Source organism: Sminthopsis crassicaudata, chromosome 1 (genome assembly GCF_048593235.1).
Source record: "Sminthopsis crassicaudata isolate SCR6 chromosome 1, ASM4859323v1, whole genome shotgun sequence".
Lineage (NCBI taxonomy): Eukaryota > Metazoa > Chordata > Mammalia > Dasyuromorphia > Dasyuridae > Sminthopsis > Sminthopsis crassicaudata.
Window position 1 is genome coordinate 74,012,331 of NC_133617.1, and position 7,089 is coordinate 74,019,419.

At 36.7% G+C, this 7,089-nt stretch overlaps 1 protein-coding gene across 1 annotated transcript in view; it reads right to left on the bottom strand.

Annotated features, from left to right (window-relative positions):
• The window catches only part of LOC141546737 (uncharacterized), a 76,972-nt gene extending 69,902 nt beyond the window's left edge, over window positions 1-7,070 (bottom strand). The window contains exons 1-3 of the mRNA XM_074274783.1: window positions 6,899-7,070; window positions 5,379-5,498; window positions 3,139-3,260 (exon numbers count right to left, since the gene is read on the bottom strand). The gene's annotated coding sequence lies outside the window, so the exon portion shown is untranslated. The remainder of the gene's footprint in view (window positions 1-3,138; window positions 3,261-5,378; window positions 5,499-6,898) is intronic.
• Between the last annotated feature and the right edge of the window lie 19 nt (window positions 7,071-7,089).

Consider the following 7,089-nt stretch of genomic DNA (forward strand, 5'->3'; position numbering starts at 1 on the left):
ATTTGGCATACCTCCAAGAGAGAGATAAAGAGGCTCCAAACCAGGGTGGTGGCTTTATGAATGAAGAGGAGACATGTGAGAAATGTTACAAAGGTAAAAGATGACAAAATTTGGCAATAGACTGGATATGTAGGGTAAGTATAAATGAAGAGTTGAAGATTATGCAGGGTTGTGAATCTGGGTGACTGGAAGGATGGTAATATCATCAATAATAACAGGAAAGTTGTAAAGAGAGGCAAAGTGCTATGCTCTGTTTTGGACATGTGGAGTATGTGATATCTATGGGACATCTGAGATGTCCAAAAGGTAGATAGTGAAAGATAGGAATTCGGAAAAGAGACTAAGGTTGAAATTAGAAATCATTTGCATCGAGGTAATAATTGAGCCTGCAATAGCTGATAAAAGTACTAAGCATGATAGTATAAAGAAAAGAGAAGTCTGAGAACAGTCCCTGGGGACAGCCAAAGTTAGTGGACATAAAATGATGCAGATCCATCAAAAAGACTCAAATGGAGTGAGTGGTTACACAGTTACAAGGCTATTTAACATAACCATTCAGTATTCAGGATTTGTGTCTGTGCATTACTTTGAATGCATCCCACAAATTTTGAAATGTAGTATCTGTAATATCAATTGATAATGATAAGGTAATTCACTACTATTTCTTTAATTGCTGATTTAATTGTTTAATATTTTTTTTTTAGTTTTTATGTAGATCTACAACTTTTATTCACTGTACTTTTATTTCCTACTAACCTACGAAATCTGTGATTTTCTCTAGTTACTTGTTTTCCTGTGTGGAACAGCAAACTATCAATTTCTGGTGATTTACAGATATGTTAGAAGATACTGGGTTGTTTTTTCCTTTGAGTTTTTTTCAATTAGAGATATCCTGGGGCAGTGAATAAATACTGCACTTGGAATTGAAGCCTGGGTTCAACTCCTGCTAACACTTAGTGGCAGGGTAGATAAGTAACAGACCAGAAATTCTCCTGTGAGAAATGCAATCTACTGAGGAAATCACAGACCCACTGATTCACTTATAGTGTATTATTAACTAATATTAAGTTTATGGTACCCTGAAGTCTACATATTTTTTCTAATCAAATTATTGTCTAATTACATCTACCTGATTTTAAACTGTGAAGGAAGTTTCTGAAATTAAGTACAAGACATTTTTGTTTATTTTGATTAAATTCCATCTGAGATCCAGGTTTATTTTCTGGCATTTCCAGATCTTTTTGGATTCTATCATCTAATGTATTAATTAAACCTCCAAGTTTTGTAAATTTTTGCAAATTTGAGAAGTAGTGGCATTTATGTTTTATTCAAGTTCACTCTCCTCTGAGCCCCTTCCCTGATGATACTAAATAACTCTTAATGGCTATCTTTGAGTTTTAGTTAGTCAATCAAAAAAAATCCATCTAACTCTATTATTGTCTAGTGCAATCTCTCCAACCACCTCAAACTGTTTGTCAAACAAACTAAACTACATCTCCCTTCTTGCATCCTTCGTTATTATTGCCATTCTTCAAGTCACCTGGCCTCTCAACCTCCCTGACTACTTACTCTCTCACCCACATCTGATCTGTTGCCAAAAATTGTCAATTTTACCTCTTGAATATATCTTCTGCTTGTACCTTCTGTACATGTCTTCAAAAATTTCCAATTGATAGGTTGTTGGGTTTTTTTAGGAGGGTCAAAAGGGAAGATTCAAATGGGGGGAGGGAACATTATTTATATGCATACATATGTATATGGAGAGAGAGAGAGAGAGAGAGAGAGAGAGAGAGAGAGAGAGAGAGAGAGAGAGAGAGAGAGAGAGAGAAATAAAAAAGACCAAAAAAAGTTTTTTAAAAATGGCTTTTGAGCCATTCAGAGAACTGTGTTTCCTAGTGGGTATTCTAGTATAATTTTAGTAAAAAAGGATTGTTTGTTTAAACCCAATCTCAGAATGATCCGTTGCTCCAGATGCAAACTATTGATTGACTGATACAAAATCTTTTTGCATTTTCAGGATTTCCTATGCCTCATAGGATTTCCCCTAAATCTACTCTCCCCAAATCTATGCTGCAGATTATCTATCCTATTATCCACTTGCTTTCTTTTTCTTTATCACAAATGGAATGGGGGCAGCTAAGTGGTGCAGTGGATAGAGCACCAAACCTGAAGTCAGAAGGACCTGAGTTCAAATCTGGCCTCAAACACTTTAATACTTCCTAGCTGTGTGACCCTGGGCAAGTCACTTAACTCCAATTGCCTCAGCAAAAAACAAAAATAAAAACAAAAACAAACAAAACGCAAATGGAATAGTTATTTCCTCCAAAAGATCCCATCATTTCTACCCCAATAATCAATTCTTTTTCATTGATGAGAACTGGGTCCAGAAAATAAATTCATTGCATTATTTCTCCCACCTTTTGAAAGATGAAATTATCAGTAAGGCAAACCTTTAAGGAAGCCAACTGTTCTCTCTTACAAAAAGAGAATTCTACCAAATATTAGGATGACTGGAACTCTATTATTTCAATGTTTCTCTGCATTTTCCCCTCTCCTGTTCACCATCACTACTCAATCCCTTCATGAAAACCTAGTAAGCTCTTTCCTTACACTTATTCATTTCTTGCAATATAAGACTTATTATCCTTAGACTTATTAATTTCATGTAATATAAGAAGATGTTTCTTTTTCTGTCTTGTCAGTTGAATGCTCCCTTTCTGTTTCTCTCCTTTGGTTCCTGAATATTCCTTATAGGAATGTATTTTCTGAAAATATAAGATAACATGGTCTCTACTTCCCCTACCCCTTGGCTTTTATTGATCTTGTTCCTTCTGAATAAAGTATACTCTTTTTCAAACCCATATCCCTACCACAGCTCTCACCTGACTACATATCAATGAAAACTAAAAGGTTAAATTTGCTTCCTTTCATTAAGATGTCTAATTCAACTTATTTAAAGAGGACCTGTAAAGAATTTTTTGTGGAAGAATCCTTTGATAGTCAGTCTGGTGAAATCTGCCTTCTTGGGATAATGTTTTTAAATGGCATAAGATAAAATGTATAGTATTAAAAAAGAAATCAATTATAATGAAATGCAGTTATTAACATATTAAAAGAAAAAAACAACAACAAGCTCACCTATCCCAAGTTATGAGTTCCTGATCTAGAGAAGAACAACCAGGATGGGTTTGATTGAGTTAGATAAAGGACATGTGGTTGTGCCATGTAAGGATTCATTGAAGGAAATGGTGATGTTAAACCTGGAGAAAAAATGATAAGATAGTTATCATGTGATACTAAATATTAAAAAGGCTGGATTAGATTTATTCTGCTTAGCCCCTGAATGTAGAATTAGAAGTTTCAAAGGGGCTGATTTAGGCTTGATGTCCTACCAATTAGATCTCTCCAAAATGAAACAGGTAGTTTCAGGATTCTTAGTCTCTTCTTCATAAAATGGGACATTTGTACTGCTTATCTCCTAAGACAGTTGTGAGGAAAATATGATTTCATCAGTCTTAATGTGCTTCAGAAATGAAAGATAGCAGATTTATGGATATCTGGGCAATGAGGGAGCAGAGGGAAGGGACTAAAAAACCATGAGAACTCTAGTCTTGAGCTCTGGTCATCTTCAAGTCTAGTAATTAAGTGTTCAGGATAGGCAACTCTTTGGTAGTGAAATAGATGAGTCAATGTACAATTTAGACTCATGTATTTATTCTGGCAAAGAATTCCATGTACTGACTTTAAAGTTGTCCAAGATAGGGCTTGAGCCAGATCTCCCCAACTCAGAGTCCAGCTTTCTTTCTATTAAGCCTCTCACAAGAGTGATGGGAAATTTCAATTAACCAGGAATCTGCAGCAAAGCAGAGAAGTTAATCATTGCTTGGCTTGTCCTAATAATTTCATTCTTCAAAAAGTGAAGGAACTAAAAAAAAAGGAAATTCTATTTTGTATTTGATTCTTATCAATGAAAAGGAAGATGTTGAGTTGAAAATGATAGGAATGATGAGGGAAATACCTATTCTCTCATTGATGATATTCTGGTGAGAAAGCTGGGAATAATCTGATATACAAACTAGAGTTTATGGAGAACAAAATCCAAAAAATCCAAAAAAAATATGGGTAGGATTCTGTGGACAAAAGTTACCAGGCAAGTAAGTCTAAGAGGAGTGGGAAGAATATTTCAAGAATGAAAGATTGAGGATACAAAAACATGAACAATTCTGATCATAGGAAATTAATAAGTTGTTTAAAAAGATTGAAGGGAATGCTAATCAAGCCACATTTTCAAAAGACATGACCAGAAGATGGAAGCAAAAACAGAGACAGGAGAGAAGGCAGTTAAGGACAGAATATTGGGGAACATGAAAATTAAACAGTTGTTAAGAGGAAGGGAAACAAATATTTATTAAGCCAACTGTACAAAGCTTCTGAATCTACTGGTAACTTTATGTCTTTTTTTTTTTTTTTTTTTTTTTTTTTTTTTAAATGAGTAGATGGGTCTTTCCGGAGAACACACTTTCTACCTTTTTTATGCAGATTTTCATTCCAGTTTCCCCTAGACTAAGGCTGCCTTTGCTCTGGAAACAGGTCCAGTCAACTGAGGAGTCTTTGCTTTCCCTTTCTGACTCTCACCAGTCCAAAAGATTGAACTGGTATATATGTAGGCTGAACCTTAGGTATTCTTATTCATAAAAAAATTAAATTCACATTCAGATGAGACAACGGCTAAAATAGCTAAAATAATATCAGAGCCCAAACAGAAAGTTTGAATGCAGATAGAAGCATACTTAAAAACAACATCAACAAACTTTGTTTTTCTCATTTTTTCTGTTTTCTTTCACAATATAACTAATGTCAAGACATACTTTGCATTAGTGTGCATGTATCACCTATGGCAAATTGCTTATCTTCTCAATAAGAAGGCCGGGGAAGGAGGAAAAGAACTAGGAAGTCAAAATTTTTTTAAATGTTAAGATTTTTTTTACATGTAGTTGGGAAAAAGAATAAAATATCTGTAATAAAAAAGAAATGGTACCTTAAAAAATATGACAAAGAGGAAGGAAATGGAACAAGATGAAAATCCTGAAGTCAACTTTCCACAATGAGGAAAAAAATGTCAAAAGGACCTCTGTTCTTCTGTGGACACAGGTAAGGAAGGGAAACTCAATCCAATGAAGAAATAGCTAAATAGATTCTGATGATTTGTTTTGAGAAGAGTCACACTCTTAATTTCTAACTTCTTGGTGTTGAAAGGATCTAAGTAGTTCTTAAGTCATACAAAATAGCCTTTTATTTCACTTGAAGAGAGACCTGACAACTAGGTATAATAAGTTTGTATTCAATAAATAAATGAATGTAAATGCTGTCTCACCCACCTAAGCAGTTACCTTCTCATGCTCTCTCCCTTCATCTTCCTTGATGTTCAGATGTGTCCAGGACCCACAGTTCTCTTCACTATTTCTGAGAAATCACACCAGGTTTGAATATTTGAAATCCTGCTTGTGGGAGAGAGAACGAAATATAGTAACTTGTCCTGGGTATACAGAGCTCAGTTCTAGTCACTATGTCTTCAAAGGACAGAGAAGGGTCTCATGTCAGGAAGGTTGAGAGAAGTCCCAAGGGTCTTTTGTTTGGGGCCTCAGGACTATATTACTAGTATTCTTTAAGAACTTTTCCCACCTGAAAGCAATTATATTATATATTATGCCATCATCTATAATAGAAGGATCAATTCAGGCTTACACACAAGGTCCTGACCAGATAAAAATGTAATTGCAAAATGCTTAACAAAATAAATAAAAGCCACAATATAACACTGATGACATTAATTTGTGGTTTTCTAAGTTAATATGTAGCCAGCAGGAATTTCTTTCTTTTAAAATTTTATAGCACTGTTTTAGAGTTACTCTTTCAACCTTCTTACAGACTTTAAATTGGCATATAGTATTCTTTCTTCTATTCTTAGTTTTTATCCTTGGAAACTTCAATATACACATTAACAACTCCTCTAACACCATAAATATACTATCCTTTTACCTTTTTGATTCCCGAAGCATACACTGGCATAATCATACTCCACCGGGATACTTAATAGAACTTCACCTTCAGATTTTGGAATTCTGTTCTCAGGCCATAATCTCAAATTTTTCTGTCTCTGTTCCAATAACCCCATTCTTCAGATCAATAGCCCGTTACCCTCGCTTTTTCTTTCTCACTTCACTTGTCCCCAAATCCAGCCAGGACTCCTATCTTACTGATTCACATGTCACCAATCTAGAATTCTTTACCCTTAATGAACCTTCACCCAATCCTCAAATCAATTCTAGGTAATTTCCAACATCCTATTTCATTTATTCACTCAAAAAGCATTTATAAAGAGCTTGCTGTGCTAAACACAGGCATTGTGCCTGATGGGGACTTCTCAATTCTTGATCCAAGGGAGCAGAGACTGCTGGAGGTCACTACTCCTCTGTAATCCTCTCCTTGGAAACCTTTTCCTCTTTCAAGGATCCAAAATACAACGTTAGCCCCCCTCTCCCCCGTTAGAGAGACTAATGATGGTCAGCTTCTCATCGACTGCCCTCTTCTGCTTCTCGGCATCATTCCTTTTTCTTTCTCCCCACCTACGGGGAAAGGGACTGACCAGAGCTAACCCATCTACTTGTGCTTACGTCCATACCTTCTCATCTCCAGGCTCTCATGCCCTCTCTCTTGGGCATCCTTCCGGACTACCTCACGGTTGTACAGAAAGGAGAGCACTTAATCAACGATGAAGTCGAATACAATGTAAAGGCCAGGCCGAGGAATGACACCTGCCATTCAAGGCCTGCTGATGTGGGGCCACCCTCCCGGTCCTGACACATCTCTTCACTAGGATAAGAGGAAGAGCGCTCACCTCTAACCTCCGCCTGGAGACTGTGAGGAAGAGGAGCGGACCCGAAGGGTGGCGGGGCTGGGGCTCCCCCTCCACTTCGAAGTCCCGCAGATAGGATACAAGGAGGCGTCGGCCACTAAACGAACCTGTAGGGTCCGGACCTGGAAACCCCTCCCCACCGGAGAAGCCGCTTCACCCGGACCGGAAGTAAC